We start from the raw sequence: 21551 nt of genomic DNA, 5'->3' as shown, positions 1-21551 counted from the left end.
TTTTTGTAGCACTTGTTTTTAATAATTATTTTTCATAATTAACAATTATTTTCTCCTAATGAAACCTAATTATTGCTATTTGTGACTGTTCTACATGTAAAACGCTCACTACATCCCTAGCCTATTATTTAGATACATTTTAACACACAAGCCTAGGTGCAGCTTCCTAACTGGGAATGCGTGAGATTACTGCGCCACATTTATTTAAAAAGGACTGTTTGCAAAATTCCACCACCCGTGTTTAACTAGAGAGGTGCTGGCTGAATGAACATTCTTATTAGATATACTGCAGCTGAAAAGACTTGGCTGTGAACATCTAACACCGTGCGTCTAAAGAACAGGCAATTTCGTTTTTTCATTTTTTTTTCTTTCTTTGGAGCCTTATTTACATCTATTAAACGTGACCCATACACATACATACATTGAGCTCATTCCAGACACAAAACAGAAGGGGGGTCAAACACTCAGGACACACAAAACAGCGCGCTCTAACCATTTCTTGTAAATAGCGCCGTCGCAATTTACAACAAAACCCACAAACAACATAGACATTTAAACACACATTTTAACCCATAGGTCAACACTTAGGACAGAAACAAGGAACAGCCTACAGACTGTGCTCAAAAATAACCTGCCAATACTAGTTGTAAACCATATTTACAACAAAAACGTTTTTGTTCCTATTTTTCTTGTTTTATTTTTTTTTTTTTAATTCTACAACAGATTTCCAGAAGGCTGCAAAAGGGACAGCCTCACAGACCTTTAGAGAGAGCTCATAAATTGGAGTTCCAACCGGAGGTTTCAGACGCGAATCCTCCAACCGGGGATCCTTTGTTGCAACCTAGTCAGTACTAATACAAAACAAAATACCGCGACCAGGCATCTGCGCTCACTAGTCGGGTTTCAAACTTCATGGGGCTATCTCCAACGATATACACGCAAATGTACGTGACCCACGGTTTTTGAATACTGCAGTGTTCAAATAATACTAAGGAACCAATACTGAGGAAGATTATCCAACTAAAGCAACCTGCGATAATCTGAACCACAGCAACCAAAGGCCTACCAAATGAACCAAATGTATCGGTACCCAAACCAAAGATTATCTTAACAAAAGCAACCAGTGATAATCTACAAAAGCAACCAAGAGTATCAATAAATACTAAGGACCGCGTCACATTTCTGCGACCAATAAATAACTAAGGACTCAGAACCACAAAGAACTGGGAGCGACCCACTTTTATTCTTCCACTAAAGCAGATGGAGAAAATATCTCTTCATTCACTGCCTATACAAATTGCAATTTGCATATACACAAATATTTGTCCAAATTATAACTGTCAATTCCCCACTGCACTAACAGTCTGTTAAAAAACACTTACAGCAAAAAAAGAATGGGTTCCTTAGTCAGGAGTGACATCTTTAGGAGAGTTTTAAGTCAGAAAAATCAAAAAACATACTGGGCCGCAGAGACAAATAATCCCCCAGAAAACCCTGTGCCCAGAGTACCTCTTTTTGGTAGAATTCTGTCTTGTCTTCCCCAGTAGTTTTTCCATCCTTTGACAAAATACTCCTGTAGATAACCACTCCATGATAAGGCCCACAGTTGGATGCGCCAATTGAGGAAAAGTCAAAAATGACTCACTCTCCCCACCAGGGATCTATCCAGCAGTTTGCATAATAAAGCAGCAAAGGAATTGACAGCCAATCTGTAAAATCAAAAGACATCTTTATTATAATTAATTATGAGGCTTCGTCGTCCAACCGTAGTTTTACAACTGAAAGAGGGAGCCTGCCTGAGCTTTCTCAGGCAGGCTTTTTATACAAAAAGTTTGGCCCTAGGCTCACATTCTTGCTTTGAAACACATTATTGTAGGTCACTCCCATGTTACTAACAAAGCATGTTATAATTACAAATACCAGTTTGCTTGCCCAAACTGTCCAACCCATCTTCCATCATGAACATATGTCAAACTTCACATATTTTCCTGTGCAGGCCGGAGAAACTCACAATAGAACTGGTTTCCTCCCCATCATATAAACGGTCACCTCCCCATTGTAAAAGCCCAGAAGCAGAGAAACAAAGCCAGGTGTGGAAGATAGAAATGTAGGATAAGGGATGCTTGTGGGTCATAAACAGGCATGGCTACTGTATTTGGCCTTCTAATCTTGCTCAGGCCAATGTACACAACAAGTTGCTCAGATCTTTAATATAGATTGACTAGAGGGCATGGACTGGTTTAGTGAGGCCAACATCACGTAGGCAGATTTAGCCTGTTCAGGTCAAATGGGAGTCAGGAAGAACTCAAGCTAAGGGGTACGTGTCCTTTAATACTTGCTCTACCAGAATCATTGGCTCATGTATATGCCTATGTAAAGGGCAACACCTAAGATGGCTGCTGTTCACAACATAGAACCTGTGGGCTCAGAATGAATTTGTCAATAACTTCTGCATTCATCATTGTATCGTGATGAAAATACACACACATATAAAACTTGCCATTTTCGTTTCTCTGATATCAAAATCATAGCAGAATAATGATATTTTAAACACAGGTTCAGATTTCAAAGAACCTCAGGACCTCCGTCTTGTCTGAGTTCAGCTTCAGTCTGCTGTCCTTCATCCAGTCGGCTACGGCCTTCATTCCTCTGTGGAGGTTGGCTTTGGCGGTGTGGGGATCTTCGGTGAGGGATATGATCAGCTGGGTGTCGTCGGCGTAGGAGATGATGTTGAGGTTATGTTGTCGTGCGACGTGGGCGAGCGGTGCCATGTAGATATTGAACAGCGTCGGGCAGATGATCTCGGTGGATTTCGAGCGGAAGGGTGGGAGGCGGACGCTCTGGGTTCTGCCAAGAGAGGAAGGATGTGGTCCAGGCCAGGGCCTACGCTTGAATTCCGGCGTCATGGAGGCGTGCTGATAGGGCGCGGTGGCAGACTGTGTCAAAGGCTGCTGATAGGTCCAGGAGGATGAGGGCGGCTGTTTCTCCTTTGTCCATCAGGATCCTGATGTTGTCAGTGGCGGCGATGAGGGCGGTCTTGGTGCTGTGGTTGCTGCGAAAACCGGATTGGGAGGGGTCCAGGATGTTGTTGTCTTCGAGGTAGTGGGTTAGCTGTTTGTTGACAATCTTCTCTGTCACGTTTGCCAGAAACGGAAGCAGGGAGATGGGTCGGAAGTTTTTGACGTCCTTGGGGTCCGCCTTGGGTTTCTTTAGAAGGGCGTTGATCTTGGCGTGCTTCCAGCTTTCCGGGAAGGTTGCTGTCTCGAAGGAGCTGTTGATTGTTTTTCGGAGGTGGGGGGCGATGGTTGTGCTGGCTTTGTTGAAGACCTGGTGAGGGCAGGGTTCAGATGGGGATCCGGAGTGGATGGAGTTCATGGTTTTGATGGTGTCTTCGTCGCTGACGTTGGACCAGACGGTCAGGTGGCTGGTGCGGGTGGTGTTCGCAGGGCTGGTGGACTCGGTTGTGAGTCTGGGGGTGAAGCTGTTGTGGATGTCGTGATCTTGCGGTGAAAGAAGGCGGCCAGGGAGTCGCACAGGTCTTGTGATGGTGGGATGTCGTTAGTGTTGGAGCTGATGTTGGAGAGTTCTTTCACGATGCTGAAGAGCTCTTTGGTTTTGTGTGCGTTGTTGTCTAAGCGGTCCTTGAAGGCGGTCCTCTTGGCGGCCCTGATGAGATGGTGGTGTCTGCGGGTGGTGCTCCTGTGGGCTGTGTGACTGTCAGGTGTTCGGTTGTGGAGCCATTTCTTCTCCAGCTTCCAACAGGTGCGCTTGGATGTCCTGAGTTCTTCAGTGAACCAGGCGGCTTTCTTGTTGGTGTGTTTTGTTGTGGAGGTCTTGAGAGGGGCGAGGGTGTCGGCGTAGTCGTTGATCCACTGTTTGAGGTTGGTTGCGGTGGTGTCTGGGTCGGTGGGGTTGGCGGGGTGGTCTCAGGGCAAGGGTGGTAGTCAGTTGTTCCTTGGTGACCTTGCCCCAGCAGCGGGTTGGCAGCTCTTGGGTGCGGTGGTGTGTGGTGGGTTTCCTGAAGGTGAAGTGGATGCATGGTGGTCGGTCCAGTGGGGTTCGTGGTGTGGTTGAAGGAGACGTGGGGGCAGGTGGAGAAGATGGGGTCCAGCGTGTGTCCAGCGGCGTGGGTGGGTGTCGTCACGAGCTGTTTGAGTCCGAGGTTGGCGAGGTTGTCGATCAGGGCGGTGGAGTTGGTGTCATTGTTGTTCTCGAGGTGGAAGTTCAGGTCCCCGAGGAGGATGTAGTCCGTGGAGGCGAGGGCGTGGGTGCTGACGAGGTCAGCGATGGTGTCGCTGAACTGTGGTCGTGGTCTGGGAGGTCTGTAGACGAGTGTTCCTCTGAGCGTGGTGTTGGGGTCGGTGTGGATCTGGAAGTGCATGTGCTCGGTGGAAGTGAGGGTGTCGTCGGTGTTGGTCGAGATTCTGATGGTGTCTTTATGGATGATGGTGATTCCCCCTCCCACTCCGTTGGTGCGGTCTCTGCGGGAGATCTTGTAGCCCTGTAGGATGGTTATGGCGATGTCTGGTGCTGAGGTGGCGTTCATCCAGGTCTCCATCAGGAAGGCGACGTTGGGGGCGGTAGAGTCTAGGAGGTCCCAGAGTTCGATGGCGTGCTTGCGAGCGAGCGAGTGTTGAGGAGGATGCAGTGGAGGTGGTTGGTTTATCTGGTTGGTGGTTTGGTGGGCTGGATGCTGGTGAATCGGCAGTTCCGGCAGGCTAAGGGCCCTTGGATGTGCTTTGGGGTGGCCCGGTAGCAGGGGTGGTCTCGTTCGGTGTTGAGTGCGTGGAGGGTGCTGGAGCCGTAGTGCAGTCTGGCATTGCGGGGGTTGCGGGGTCCAGGGGTTCTGGTGATGGGTGCGGTCCAGGCGCGGATGGGCGCAGACGGGCTTGCCTTTGGCGCACCAGCGGCGCACCCGCTGCGCGCGGCCTCCATAAGAGGCAAAGTGGGAGGGAGGGGCAGCTGGGAGGCGGGAGCGGGGCAGCCAATGGGTGAGGGCAGGGGTTACAGAAAGGAAGAAGGGGGCGGGCCGCGGGGGAGCAGCGGCGGGAAGCGGGGAGCGGGGGGGCACAGAGGGCAGGGGCAAAAATGAGCGTCTCAAAAAATACAGTGAATACAGTAGACAATACCAAATAACAAATACAGTAAACTATAACAGCTACAGGGGCAAAACACATCAAAGAAGGTGGGCAGTACTAGGTGCACACCAGCGGCGAACCCTCGGCAGCACTCGGGCCCGCAGAAGAGTTGTGCTGCGTGGCGACTGACCTGGGGTCAGGACACACTTACCCTCGCCGCGCGGCCTCCATAAGAGGCCAAGTGGGAGGGAGGGGCATCTGGGAGGCGGGAGCAGGGCAGCCAATGGGCGAGGGCAGGGGTTAAAGAAAGGAAGAAGGTGCGGGCCACAGGGAGTAGCGGCGGGAAGCGGGGAGCGGGGGGCACAGAGGGCAGGGGCGAAAAAGAGCACCTCAAAAATACAGTGAATACAGTAGACAATAACAAATACAGTAAACGATAACAGCTACAGGGGCAAAACACAGCAAAGAAGGTGGGCAGTACCAGGGGCACACCAGCGGCGAACCCTCGGCAGCACTCGGGTCCTCAGGCGAGTCGTGCGGCGTGGGGAGTTACCTGGGGTCAGGACGATGTTGGTCTTATGTTTATGTTCTGGTTCCGATGTGCAAGTTTATCAAATGGATTGAAACATACTCTTGTGCCTGAGCTGATGCAACCACTGTAGCTAAGAGACTGTTTAGAGTTTTTGAGGCATATTTAGAAGAAAATGATGCAGCGCGGGACAGCACACCATTTGGCTGCACTGTGCCGTGATAATTTCAAAGCACAGGGATCATCATACCTACAACAATATGTCACATCCATGTGATTTCCTCTGCACAGGCGTTCAATTGGATGCCATGTGTTAACGCAGGTACCTTTGTGCCATGGTGCAAGGTTTTCTGCGTTTTAGGGGAGATTGTTTTTGTACAGGAAGGGACACCTTCCTGCACACAATCACAAGAGGTGTTTTCCTCTATCTATGTGTGCTGCAGAATGAAGCACACAAAAAAAGAAGGAAAAACAAGGAGAAATATAAGTATTTCTCCCCGGTATGCCTCCTTATGCCTCCCCTGGGGAGGCGTGGGATTCTGACACATTCCCAGGTGTATGAAATGTTGTAAATCTGGGAATACGGTAGAATCCATGGATGTTGCGTGGGAATACCCACAGCAATACCCATGGAATGCCCTTTTCACGCAAGTGCTGTGTAAAAAGGGTCTGTATTTACAAGGCCACAAAAAGCCAGGCAGGAGGGCTTTACATGGCCTTGCAAATATGGAGCACCACACTGCACTGCTGGTGCGTCCAAAAAATGGGGCTTGTAAATATGCCCCTTTATGCTTACATTTGGGATCCACTGCAGAAAAAGGAGTGACAAAGGTACTCACTTTATGTCATATGTAAGTCAGGGACTATGTAAGGCTTCAGGAATAAAAAAAGCGCTTTATTTGTGCTTACCTTCCTGAAGGTACGACTCTGGTATTGCAAACTGCGCAATCTTAAGTTACTCACATGATACTTCCATGATTAGGACTTTACCAAATCAACATGAAAACATTGTTTAAGGAGTTTTTGATTAAGGGCATGAGGCATCAGAGAGCTATAGGAACATTTAATGTGCTCAATGATTCTAGATACCAAAGATCAAGACGAAAGCTCCAGGAGAGGTCAAGGAAGTCAAGAGGTCACTGTTGTCTTCAGGGCTGGTGCACTTTTTGATGCCTAACAGGGTGAGTGTGTTTTTAACCCCTTCTTTGCGGGGGTTAATCCCCTGTTGTGCTGGGGGGAGGGGGCGCGCACAGCGCCCCCATGCTCATGCCGAGCTGAGCTCGTCATGAGCTACGGCGCTCCTGTGCTCATGACAAGCTCAGCTAGTCACAGGTGTATTGCCTCCCGTGGAACGCTCAGCACAGCGGGGGAATTCTCCCCGCACCTGAGCGTTCCACGGGCCATGACGAGCTGAGCTCGTCAGGAGCACCGGAGCGCCGTGGCTCATGACGAGCTCAGCCCGTCATGACCATCCAAGGTGTTAAAGCTCCCCTCAATAGATGCATTTTGTTTGATCAATGTGCCTCAGTGTGAAGTGATTATGGTTAATGCTGCAGATCCTAACATGACTGGGCAGCAGGGCTCTGAATTCAGATTATCATACTAACCATTGCCTACCAGTGACCCGTCCCATAGTCGCCCTTCTATGACATTGGCTGGAGCAATGACACCTCTTGTTGTTGTTGGTGTAACTACCTTATCTCATTGCAATGGATATTATCTTGATGTGTTTGACAAGAAGAAGGTACGTATATTTCCTCCACATCAATATTATGATCGAAGATTAATTCAGAACCTAGAGTAGCTATACCCTGTCGTGAAGTATATACAGTTGTCAAATCTGAGACAGAACACCTCAAACGACACCTAGAGGAAGACGTAGCTAATGGGTTCATCAGGCCATTGCAGACTCAAGCTTCTTCACCCCTGTGTTTTTAGCCCAATAAGGGAGGGGGCCTAAGACCATGTATTGCTTATAGAGCAAGCAACAGAGTTGGAGTAATAATGGGTATCTATGGACTTTGATCTTTATCCTTTTAGGTCTGATTAAACAATCCTACATTTCTACCAAGATCCATCTCTTAGAGTCAGAGAGGAGAATGAGTTAAAGCCTATGTTCCACACCAAATTTGGTTTATTTTAATATCAGTTCATGCCCTTTGGACCATTTGGCCTCTGTGTTGCTTCAGAGGCTGTTCAATATTTTATTGACGAAGTCGTAAGAGTCCTAAGAGAGACAGTATTGTCTACTTAGATAATACACTGATTTACTCCAATTTCTTGAAGACACATGTCTTACAAGTAAAGACTTCTGTAGTATTTCTGGGGTAAATAATCAGTTCTCAAGGTTATCAAATGGAGGAGGAAAAGGTTTCAGCAGCAATCCAACCATCCATAAATTGTAAGGCCCATTATCAAACTTCTGCATGAAGGAGTTACCTTTGCATGGTATTAAGAAGTTGACTACGTTTTTTGTGTTTTAAAGTGCTGTGTTACTAGTGACCCGCATTGCAACACCCAAATGGAAAACTTCCATTTATTGTAGAAACAGATGCCTCATATAGCACTAAATGAGGAGTTTTTGCCCAAGAAATCCTATAACTCAACCAATCAATCAGGATTTATAAAGCACGGCCTATCACCCGAAAGGATATCCACGCCCTGGCAGACCCCAGAGTCTTATTCAAAAAGCCAAGTCTTGAGGGTCAGTCACATTCCTGATATAACTGGACACATGCATCCAATGGTTTCCTTTTCCTATACCTTTGCACAAGCACAATTAAAAGATACCATCACAGACAGTGAACTTCTGGCTACTAAGAGGATGGAGACATTATTTAAAGGGTGCAAGACCTACAGTGAAAGGCTGCAGAGATCCCAGAGTGTTAAAGTCTGCCCGGGCATTAACCCCTAAACACCTGTGGTGGACGCTGTTGTTTTCTGAATCCAACTCTGTGATAAACCATAAATCTGATCCAGATAACAGGAAGGCAGAACCTTATCTGGGAGGAGTCACCCTGAATGTTAGTCTTCTACCCAGTGCTCCTCTGTCAAACTAATGTAGAAATGAAGGGTTTGATTCAGAGTTTGGCGGATGGGTTACTCCATCACAAATGCGATGGATATACTGTCTACCTTCCTACAAGTGCCTTTTACCCTAGGGCACTTGTAACATGATACCCGGCACGTTTGTGACTGAGTACCGATGTGCCAACCCATAAATCAGAAACACTATTGTGGATGTGGGGTGCACTCGTATGATAACTGGTTAGAAACCTAATATAACGTTTCAAATGGTGCTGCGACTGGCAAGGGATGTCACCCCTTGTGTACTGTGAAGCAAACAACTAATCACAAACTCACTACCTTGTTATAGTAGTGCTCTGTTCACTTGGTGTGTCAACACCTATTCACTATAATTATGGTCATCACAATGTTACATTTTCACACTGTTGTGATTAGTTTTTTGCAACCCATAAATCTGGTTAAAAAGGTCAACTTAGGATCCGGCTGGTGTCATCTTTCCTCCTCCTTGGATGGATGTGGAGAAGTGAATAATGCAGGGAGTGTGGTGGACTGCCCCACATGGAAGGGTGACACCCACTTCAAAGAACGAATGCACAAGTCCTACCTCTTTAGTCAGGAAAGAAGGTGGTATATTGTGCTGGATGGCACACAACCCCAGCTGATCTGACGCTGTTTCTCCATCAGAGATGAGAGCCTTCTGATCTCCATGTCATCAGGTGCCCCCCTTCCCCCAGCACAGGATCGATGCATCCGTCACAACTGTGAGCTCTGGATGGGGTAAAGACAATGGCAAGCGTGTAGTCAGATGGGTCCTCGTCATTAACCAGTGAATGTCAAGAGCGGACTTGTCTGAGACGCACATGTGGTAGGACAAGTACTCCTGGTGGCAGACCCATGGTGGCCAAAGGTTTCACTGGAGAGCCCACATATGCCAGCAGGCGTGAGGCACTAACGGGATACACAAGGCTAGTAGACCAGCAAGCCCCAGAACCATACCCAAAACATCAGGATCCTTGCCTAAAGGTCCCAGACTCACTTTCTGTTAAGAACAGGTCTTCAAAACCACCATGTCCGTGGTGGCCTCGATGAAGGGAATCTGCAGCTTGGGCTAAAGATGGGATTTGGTTTCATTGATGGAGAACCCTGGGTAGAAAGCATGTAAACCATTGCCTGCAAGTGATCCGATACAAGCCGAGGTGATGTTGCCTTCAGGAGACAGCTACTGAAGCACGGGAATACATGTATCCCTAAGGTGCAGAGATGGACCGCAACCACCAATATCACTTATATGAGGCCTGGGGGTGAGGTAAGGTCAAAGGTGAATATGTAATGGGCTATCCCAAACATGAACCACAGGTAAAGCCTATGGGAATGATGACTTGGCCCAAAAATAGTTTGTGTTCTACCGGTCCAATGACACCGTCCAGTCTTCGGGACTAAACACTAGTATCAGCATTTTGAGTCTTTTCTTTTTCAAGGAGTTCAGAGGAGTGAGGTCAAAAATCTGCCTCTGTACACATTCTTGGGATGCAACATCCTGTGCCCTTCTCTGCCACTCAGGTACCACCCGAAAGCAGAGATTGGACGGCATGGGCTGCTGATGCCTAAGTAACACCTGGAGAAATGTGGGGGAGGGGCAGACTCAAAAAGGAGGACCTAATGAACTTGACCAACCTGAAGAACTGGTCTGAAAACTGAGTGGCAGCCGGGTAAGCATCAGGCCTGGTTTAGATCTTGGCTGATGGGCCACTCCATCACGACAAAGAAGCATCTCCCTTCTGCCGAAATACTAATCCCGTAGGATATAATGGGAGTTATATTTGGGCGGACCGGATATCAGTCACCGTTGTGATGGAGTAACCCATCCGCCGAGATCTACACCAGGCCCATGGTCAGTCTCTGTCCACTCATTGGAAAGGAACCAAAGCAGCTGGCATCAGACACAGTGGGTGAGGAGGAGGAGTGTGAGCCTGCTGAGGGCCACCCTGCTGTCACCACCCCTTTCTTTGAGGTCATGGAAACATTCAACAGCCTGTTGGACAGGTTGCAAGGGCTGCCTCTTGCCAATATGGGAACGCCTCTTAAATAGCCCTAGAATTTGTGGCACTGCTGGTGGAACCGGGAGCACAGAGGGAGTGCTCCCTGTGCCTGCTGTCTTAAAGAGTGCATCCGGGAGCATGAGTCTCAGGACTTCAAGCCATGCTTGGTTCAGAGCACAGTGTGCAAAATGCGCATAATTTGGTTTCCCGCATATGCACAAAATTTGAGAGAAATTACGCAAACTTATGCATAACTATGTGAAATGCAAATCTGCCATTTTCATTATATTTAAGAACAAAATGTGTCTGTCTGTCAATTTCTGATCTAATGACTCATTTCATGCTCAAAAATAGCACAAAAAATACAAGTGCAGTGAACAGTAGTTGCTCGTGTTCTGCTTGTGTGTGCCGTTTCCGTGCATCAGCCCTATAAGTTCACAGCAAACAGTGGCATGATTATGTGGCATGGCATCATAACAAATGTGATGCAAAATTTCCCAGAGTAAGAGACTTACGTCAGTATAATTTACATTCCACTCTTGCCTAATTCTGAGGCACCAAAAGCAAGGTGACGTGTGTCCATGGCCAACGTCTGAGGCTGCCGGCGACACACACAGTGTGCCATCTCAAAAGGGCTGCCATCTTAGTGCCACAATAGGCACACCACCCTCTCTCTAGTTGTGGGAGGAGTTGCCCAGCCTGGCGCACGGGCCGCGTCACTTCTGGCGTGCAAAGGGTAGGGGGTGAGGTATTCTTCATGGCAAACATCCTTCACACCAACTACTTTACAACACATGTCATTACCCCGCATTTTTTACTCCGTAGGAACTCTTACTACGCAGGGCTTTACACCGCAAACCATTACAAAGTATTCCCCATTACAACACCCATGGAGTTAGAATAGTAAATTAGGTTGTAATGGACAATGCGTTGTAATGACTTGCTGTGTAAAGCCTTGCGTTGTAAAAGTTGTTGCTGAATAAAAAATGTAGGGTAATGACACGCGTTGTAAACGCGTGCGGGGTAATGGCACGCTTGTAAACGCGTGCAGAGTAAAGGGTCATATTCATTTTTACCTGCCTCTGCCCATCTGGCCACTCTATCTGTTTCTTGCCCAAGGAGTCTTTACGGCAGGACCCTGGATGAAATCGTCGGCACCCCGCTAGTCCTTCGGGCGGTGTAACCCGAGCAACCGGGAGCTCGCCTTGCATCACTTCGCTCTTAAAAAGGTGTGAGTAAAAGTGGTGGACCAGTGGTTCACAGTATTTAAGGGGGATAAACCTCACATAACTGGTAGCAGCAAATGAGTTGGACAGCGTGCATGTTGACTCTTCAGGCGGGAAGGGAAGTTTAGCTCAATCACCGCTGCCTGCCCTTGGATCGCACGTAAGATAACCCACCACATTGGCATACTTTTCTATGGAATAAAATTGTTCTACGTGATTATTTATTGCAATGCATGCCATGTTCACCAGGGGTGGCACTGTGCCTACGGCAACATCAGCATACGGCATGGCTTGAAGCCTTTACTCCTCATGGGAGGAATCCATAGTACGCTTTCTCGAAAAATATTAGAAAAAACAATTCCAAGAGCAGAAATCTGGAGTTTCAGCAAAGGGAATGTAAAAAAAGCAAGTCACATAAGCGCACAGGAATAGCACCTATATTGTATTGAATTGTATTGTATGGCACACCTGTAAAGCGCAGCCCAACGGGTATCCTGGCGCTCCACGCCCTATGCGGAGGCTGACCGCGCCAACTAGCGGCATGCAGGAGCTGTGGCTGACGTTTCCAGATCTAGTCTGGCACCTGAGAGGATTCGAAAGGTGAGGAATCTACAGATAGAAGTGTCCATCGCTGCATCTCAAACCTCCGGCGAAGGGAGCTTCAGACAGGTCCACTCCTAGGAGAGCCGGGCGTCCATGGCTTCGCGTTCTCTCCTGCCCACCCCAGTCCGCCTATTATCCCATGGGTGGGTTCATCGGGTTCTAGTTCTGACTCCCAAATCATCTCCAACCCACGCACATCACTTTCATCTGTCTGCTCGGCTTCCCTCTGTCCTTGCCTGCACTCTGAGGCAGCCTCAACCATACCAGAAGCAAGTCCTAGAAACAAAAATCATCATTGCATGAATACAGACGTTCTAGGCGCTATGTTGACTTCATTGACAATTCAACATGGATGATACACACAAGGAGGAAGGCAAAAACGGCGAGGTAATATTCTAATAATTCCAAATGTTACCATTGTGGTTCTAATCCACAGAAACTGCCCAGTGCTGGCAAAGATTGCTTTAAATGTTAAAGGGTTTGTCATTCCTCCAGTGTAAGCAGGAGCACAGGGGATGCCAAGAAGAGAGAAACGAGGAGGACACATCTGAGGTCGACTCTGGAGTCATCGTGGTCCTTGCAACTGAAGAAAGTACCGAACACACTGGAAAAAGGTGCATCTTGTAAGTGCCGTGGCCTGGATGAGGCACGCAGTGTCCCTCCAGAGAGCGGTGCCACAGTTGACGGCGAGGGCACAAGTGCTACTCAACTGAGGTTCAACTTCCAGAAACATTCCAGAAACATTGTTTGATCCTAAGTGGAGCAGTGTCCCTGGGGTAACATGATGGGGAAACATACTCTCACGAGGGTAACAGCAGTGGCACGAGAGGCTTCTTTTATCTTTTTAAAACAAGGACACAAATTGCCCACATGCATCAAAGTCAATTGCATTCGCAAACGGTGCGAATCGCTATTTTTGGCCATTTGCCAATGCAATTGACTAATTTGGAATGCATCATGCATTTCGCAATTTTAGGAATCGCAACCATGTTGCGATTTCTAAAATTGCAATTGCATTTAAGAAATCACAATTTCAGATTTCTTAAATGCAATGCATGATCATTTTGTAATTGCGAATTCGCAATTTGGAAGTGGTAAATTAGCATGAAGTTGAACTTCATGCTAATTTACCGAAAACTTTCAAATATGCACAAATTGCATTTTTTAAACTTTTAATTTACATACACACATGCCCTTGGGGCACGTGTGCGTGTAAATTGCATTCAAAGTTACATTTCAGGGGTGCAGGGAGGGGTTCTTTGGACCCCCCCCCTGCACCCTTGAAATTGCATTCACATTTTGCGAATCGCAATTTGAAATTCGCAAAATGTGAATGCCTTCCCATTCATTCCTATGGGCCTTTTGGCTCATAGAAATCAATGGGAAGGGTTTTCTTTAATTGCGATTCTCAAATTGTGAATTGCAATTAAGGGAAAATACCAAATCGCAAAAAATATTACTATTTTTTTAATGCATAGCATTTTGCGATTTCTTAATTGCGATCCTTAATTTTCGCAATTGAGAAATCGCAAAATGTAACAATGATGCATGTGGGCCTGATACTTGGAAAGGTATATGTGGCTAAGAAAAGCCAGCATTTACTAGTTTGGAGACATCAAATGAACCTAGGCATGCCCCTAGCGCCTGGTTCTGCACGCCCCCCTCATGTGTGTTTGCCCTCACGATGTGGACAACTTATATAGAAATTGTAAGAAAAAGCTTAGATTGTGTCAATGGATTCACAAGTCAAGCACAATTCGAAGAGTATATCTCTAAGAGTGAGAAAAAATGCCTAAAATAAAGAGAAAAAGTGTAAAGTAGGGGTTATACAACCAGCAGAGCTTTCAGGCTGGGTTTCTCCCACAGTTTGAATCAGAAATAAATGCGAAAGTTAAAATTAAGTGCCAATTTCAGGTTCATCCAGTGCCCAAAACTCAGGAGACACGTGTCACTTTCAAACAGGGTAAGTTCTTTTCAGCACTTGATTTAGGATCGACCTATCATCAGATTCAATTGTCACCAGAATATCAGCGCTTAACTGCACTTGTACCCGTCAAGATGTGCCCCCGTCTTATTTCAGAGGTAAACGGGTATCCTCTCAGGAAATGTGTATTTGGGGCATTGTATCAGGGTGAGCACGGTGCTGGACAAGCTGCAGGAAGTCAGGAGAGGCATGCCCATCCTTCTGCAGGGAGGTGGGGTCTCTCGGCCAGCGTCCATCACCCGGTGGGTTTAGGGATAAAGAGTCTTCAATGAAAGGTGTCAAAGATGCTGCTATCCTGGGAACAGAGGTCCCGTTCTTGTTTTCTTCGCCTCTGTGAGTTTTATTCCAGGTCTAGTGATGATTCTCTCTCTTACAAACAAGATGAGAACATTCACGAAACAAATATTACGTTTTCACGAACCAAAGATCTTGAAAGTTTAAAAACTGGTTAAGAGGGAAACAAAAACTTTGCTGATGGATGTTGTCTGACCTGAGCAGACACATTGTCTTTCGAAAGAGAAGCCACCCCTTGTATGTGGGCTGTTGAGAAATTCAAGGCCTTTCTCTATGGGAATCATTTAGTTTTGAAAACAGATCATGTCATCACCCAACCCAGGTCAAAGGTCACAACCAGAAAGATGTCTTCAGCCCCAAAGAAATCTAGCTTAATGGAGAGGCTCTCTCTCTCACTGTCTCTATCTCTCTCTCTCTCTGTCTCTCTCTCTCCCTCTCTCTTTCTCTGTGTGTCTGTCTGTCTCTCTTTCTCTGTCTCCCTCTCCAAGTCTCTCTCTCTCTCTTTCTCTGTCTCTCTTTTTCTCTGTCTTTCTCTCTCTCCCTCTCTCTTCACTGTGATGAGTCTGGCTCATCTAGATAGGGTGTAATGAGTCAGCCAACCCTGCCACAGACACTCCTGTCTGCAGCGGTTGCATACAGATGTGCACATCCTCACCGGAACGCCAAAGGCAGAAGAAACACACAGCAGCTAGTGTTTTTAATGATTTGTTATTTATTGTGTACAATTAACTCTATAATCTTCTGTATCAGAATGGGGAAAATGATCCATTGTTATCTTAGTGGCCATAATATAGATATGATGACATTTGTAATCTCTGGGGCCATAGTATAGATACGATGAGCCTTAGGGATTACATTTATAATCTCAGCAGCCATAGTATAGATACAGTGGAAATTAGGGATTACATTTTTAATCTCAGCAGCCATAGTATAGATACGATGAACATTAGGGATTACATTTGTAATCTCAGCAGCCATAGTATAGATACAGTGGACATTAGGGATTACATTTGTAATCTCAGCAGCCATAGTATAGATACGATAAACATTAGGGATTACATTTATAATCTCAGCGGCCATAATATAGATACGATGAACATTAGGGATTACATTTATAATCTCAGTGGCCATAATATAGATACGATGAACATTAGGGATTACATTTATAATCTCAGCACCCATAGTATAGATACGATAAACATTAGGGATTACAATCCCTTTGTAATCTCAGCAGCCATAGTATAGATACAGTGGACATTAGGGATTACATTTGTAATCTCAGCAGCCATAGTATAGATACAGTGGACATTAGGGATTACATTTGTAATCTCAGCAGCCATAGTATAGATACAGTGGACATTAGGGATTACATTTTTAATCTCAGCAGCCATAGTATAGATACGATAAACATTAGGGATTACATTTGTAATCTCAGCAGCCATAGTATAGATACAGTGGACATTAGGGATTACATTTTTAATCTCAGCAGCCATAGTATAGATACAGTGGACATTAGGGATTACATTTTTAATCTCAGCAGCCATAGTATAGATACAGTGGACATTAGGGATTACATTTTTAATCTCAGCAGCCATAGTATAGATACAGTGGAGATTAGGGATTACATTTGTAATCTCAGCAGCCATAGTATAAATACGATGAACATTAGAGATCACATTTGTAATATCAGTGGCCATAATATAGATACGATAAGCATTAGGGATTACAAATGACCATTTGCAAACACAGCAGCCATAATATAGAATAAGACAACCATTGGTAAAACCCAAACCCAGTCAAAATGTCATATTAAACACCCCTGTAATCCTTAATAATTGGTCTAAACTCCATCTGAGGCTTCTTCTTATCAGCCTCCTCGTGGTTGTATTGGCTGGGTGACTGGTATCTCCCCTGCTACCTAATGCCCAGCTATCTATTCTCCTCACACCTTTGATAAGGTCGCAGATCTGCAGACAGAAAGCATCTCTCTGGCACTTCCCCCATGCAACCAGTGGTTGTGTCTGCCCCTCACGAACTCCCGTCTTTTTAAACCTTTCACCCCAATGATGCGGAGACAGAGTCGCTGTGCAGTCTCTTGTGACAGCATCACTGCATGAACGCTGCCTCCGACAGAGACATATCCAGAAGGCATGAAACACGTTTCCTTCCCCATAAGTCCCCTGTCAGTCCGGGCATCATTATAAAGTCCCCTGTCAGGCCGGCTCACCTTGTGACGTCACTCACTACATGCGGCTCTCTGGACAGTAAAAAGGGAGTTTCCTCTTCGCTGCGTTTCTGTTCTTTTTGGTAGCCTGACTAACCTCAACCTGCTTGTAAAATAATATGCTTATCTTGCCTATTCTGTGAGCAAGTTTCACACACAAAGCATCGGTTTCTAGGTCCTCGGCTTTCATATACGAATTCATACGAGTGCGTTGATGTCCGTCATACAATTAGGCCTGGTTCTTATGTTCTGTTCTGTTATATTATGTTATGTTATGGTATGTTTTGTTTGTTTATGTTATGGGGATTTGTATAGGGAACTTATCACCCAGAGGGTATCCAGGGGCTGGAGCAGGTGATTAGGCCAATAGGTCTTCTAGTCGAAACGCCAGGTCTCCAGTTACTTACGGAATTCGAGGAGGCATGGGGACTGTTGTGTGCCAGGCAATGAGTGGGCTAGGCCGCAATTAGGCCTAGTGAATAGCGCAGAAGCTGGCAGCGCGCAGCGCAGGAACTCAGCCTGACACCGTGGTCACATTCGGAAGTGACGTGCACGAGCGCCCGCCCTTCTTTTATTTCACCCCCCAGGCCACGCCTGACCTGCGGATGTAGGGATGCGTGTGTGCGTGCGGCAACTAGACCGTTGCCTGCATTACATCCCTATCCAACTATATATTTTTCAAAAGGGTGAAAACAGTCATGACTTGTAATACAGTTCAGACACAAATGCCTGGGTACTTGCGTGTCCCTTGATGGCAGCTTCACGGTCTCATCTCAGTAGGCAGGCATAGTCTTTCAACTTCTGACCCGGTGGTGGGTTGGGCCGCAGGTTATATCTCGGGGTGTTAACCCGGCCACCTTCGGCACCTTGAGGGGTGCCTCTGATCGTGGCCGGTGGTGTTTGGGGCACCAGCGCGGATGCAGGTCCCTCCGTCTGTCTCTCTGGGGGCATATTATCTTTTCCTCTGGGAGTCGCCGCCACGGGTGGCTCGTTGTCTGATTCCGCGGCCTCTGGGTGTGGTCTGGACTCTGGTGGTAGGGCTTTGAACCATGAAGCATTTCATGATACTTCCTCTTCCCCCTTTTGGGCGGTAACCATAGTACCTTTTGTAGACGTTACTGTCCAGGTGCCCGGCTCATATCGAGTCTGGAACTTCCCCCGGGGCGTCTGTTCCGTATGATTACTCAGGTTCCCTGGCTCAAGTCTCTTGGAGTCGCTCTCCTGCACCGGCTGGCTCGTTGATTTTCTTGTCGTCTCCGTTCCTGTGCTTCTTCAGGGTCAACCGGGGAGGGTGTCCAGCCTGGGGCAGTAGGGAGGAGGTCCCTGCGTGGTCCTTGGAACATGAGGGCCCATGGGCTTCTCTGCGTTGTGCAGTGAGGAGTGCCCCAATACTCTCGCAGGAATTCATGCAGTCGTTGCTCGGGGTCGGCCTGCTCAACCATGGGTATCCGGAATACCTTGTTGAGGGTCCGCATGAATCTCTCAACATCCCCATTTGCCTGGGGCCACTGAGGTGTGATGCGATGGTGATGAATCCCTCTTGCCCTGAGGAATGTGGCGAATTCAGTCCCTTGGAAGGGTGGTCCGTTGTCACTCCGTAGCTCAGATGGGTATCCGAACATGGAGAATATCCTTTCCAACGCCGGCCCTACATGTGTAAATGCAGTGGAAGTAACCCTCTCCACTAGCGGGTACTTGGAGTAGGAATCGATGGCCACTAGTGTGTGTCCTTCCCCCGGGAAACTTCCAAAGTCTATGCTGATCTTGGTCCAGGGTGATGTACAGGCTTCTTCCGTGATCACCGGTGCGGGTCTTTCAGGGTCACTTGTCAGCTGGCAAGCCATGCAGTTCCTCACGTATTCCTCCACCATGTTCTCCAGCTCCGGGAACCATACTTTTACCCTCATGCGCGCCTTCATCTTCGTCGTGCTCTGGTGGCCCCCATGGGCGAGTTGTACTTCCCGGTGTCTCAGGCTCTGGGGGATTACCAATCGTGATCCTCTTAGCAACACTCCATCTTCCGTGGCACTTAGCTCATGTCAAGCTCTCCAGATCTTCGTGAGTGACTCTTTGTCTTCCGCAGACCAGGAATTGGGTGGATGTATGTAGTCAGCCCACAAGCCTTCTTGGACCACCTGAAGAGACCTCAGGTAGATGTTGTCGGCGGCAGCTGCTTCCTTGATGTCTTCTATTGTCATGCTTTGCGGGCATGAAGGGAGTGCCACCCACCGGGCATACTCCTCACAGTCGTCGTCCACTGATTCTGTCTCTTGCAGAGCGAGATGACGAGACAGGTAGTCTGCGGGATTCTTGGCCCCCGGGCGATATACTACTTCCATCGGGGAACATCACTTACAACGCATTTTTTACAACGCACTACCATTACATCGCAACCATTACAACGCATACCATTACAACGCATTGCGCTGGGGGGCGCTCTAGGATAGGGAATATATTTAATTTACTATCCAACACCTTCCCTGCTATCCACGGGGACTGGAGTTGGAATAGTAAATTAAATAATTCACTATCCAGCGCCTAAAAGCATTATGCGTTGTAATGGACTGCGTGGTAAAAACCGTGTTGTAAAGGCATGCGATGTAAAAGCATGCGTTGTAGTGACACCAATCCACTTCCATCTCATATGATTGTAGCTGGATTACCCATCGTTCAATGCGAGGTGGTGGGTGTGGGGCAGTTCCCTTGAAGAGGGACACCAGCGGTTGGTGGTCAGTAACCATGACGAAAGAGTGTCCTTGTAGATATAAGTGAAAATGGCCACAAGCCCACTTAATGGCGAGAGCCTCCCTCTCGATCTGGGCGTACCTGGTCTCAGTCGGAGTTAGGGCTTTGCTGGCAAAAGCTAGTGCCATCCACTGGCCGGGTTCGTGTTCTTGGGTCAGGACCGCACCGAGGCCCACCGGGCTGGCATCAACGATCACCTCCGTGCGTTTTGTGGGGTCAAAGTATGAAAGAGTGGCCTTCTCCAGGAAGGCATCCTTGATGCTCTGGAACGCTTCGTCTTCTTTCGGGCCCCACTGCCATGTGGCATCCGTCTTGGTCAGCGCTCGTAGCGGCTCACTCCGAGTAGCTAGGCCCGGTATGAACCGACCACAGTGTTTGGCCATTCCAAGGAAACTCCCTAGTTCTGTCGGGGACTTCGGTGCTAGGGCGTCCTTGATGGCCTTGGATTTCGTCGGGTCTATTTGGATGCCTTCCTGGTTAAAGACGTATCCGAAGAATTCTATTGAGGGCTGAAAGAATTGGCACTTTTCTTGGTGGAGTGTCGCTCCATGGGCGCTCAGTCTCTTTAGGACATCTCGCAGCTGTTTGTGATGTTCTGAGGCGGTGGCGGAGTGTATCAGAATGTCATCACTGACATTTATTACCCCCGGTAGCCCGGACAGGAGTTCCCTGATGGTGTTCTGAAACACCTCCGCCGCCGATGAGATGCCAAAGTTTAAACGCTTATAGCGTCGGAGGCCAAGATGGGTGCTGAAGGTGGTAATAAATCGGCTTTCCTCCGCTAAGGGTAGCTGATGGTATCCCGCTTTAAGTCTAATTTCGAAAACCACTTCGACCCGTTCACGTCAGCCACGATATCATCCATCGTGGGGGTCAGATGTCTCTCCCTCCGGATCGCAGCGTTAGGAAGCTGCATGTCGATGCATAGGCGGATTTCGCCGGGTTCCTTGGGCTTTTCCACAATGACCATTGATGATACCCACGGGGTGGACCCGTGACCTTTTCGATAACTCCCAGGTTCTCCAGTTTCTCAAGTTCCTTTTCCACCAGGGGGCGTAGGTGAAATGGTATCCGGCGGTGGCGCAGGGCGGTGGGAGTGACAGATTTGTCGATATGTAGTTTGATCGGTTCACACTTTATGCAGCCCAGGCCTCGGAATAGTTCGGGGAATCGTCCCAATAGTTCATCCACTTGATGTGCTCTGATGCGGTTGGCAAATGCTATCAGTTTCAAGTCTTCAGCGGTGTGACTACTTAACAAAGTGTCAGCCTCTCGGTTGATGATGTGGACTGTCGCCATCACCTCGGACTCATCGGCCTGAATGGGTATTGTGATTTTTCCTTTGAGGGGTAGTGGCCTGTCCGCTCCGTAGGCGAAGATCCTCGTCTTGGATGGCACCACCAGGGGCCGCGGGCGTAGCTTGTTGAACTGCTGCAGGCCCATTACGTTGACGGTGGCGTCAGTGTCAATGATGGCCTTGACTTAGTTTCCCGCCATCTGCACAACACACGTTGGTTGCGGTCGCCGCCGTCGCTTGAGTTCTCGCGCGAATGAGACGATGTAGGCCTCTTCATCCTCCGATTCCGAGTCATCATACACCGTGGGTAGGTGTCTTTCAGCTTTCGCTGGCAGTGGGTCGGCCAGCGATAGTTGACGAACAGCTTTGGTGGGCGTCCTTGATTTCTTGAAGTTCTTTCACGTGTTCCTTCTGTGGCACACTGATGCGAAGTGGTTTGGGATTCCACAATTTGCGCACGTTTTTCCTTGGGCGGGGCAGTCCTTGGCTGCGTGAGGCTCGTGCC

The sequence above is a fragment of the Lissotriton vulgaris genome, unplaced genomic scaffold (genome assembly GCF_964263255.1).
Source record: "Lissotriton vulgaris unplaced genomic scaffold, aLisVul1.2 SCAFFOLD_341, whole genome shotgun sequence".
NCBI classification, from domain to species: domain Eukaryota; kingdom Metazoa; phylum Chordata; class Amphibia; order Caudata; family Salamandridae; genus Lissotriton; species Lissotriton vulgaris.
The sequence above is the reverse complement of the archived record's forward strand: the minus strand, read 5'-3'. Positions refer to the sequence as shown.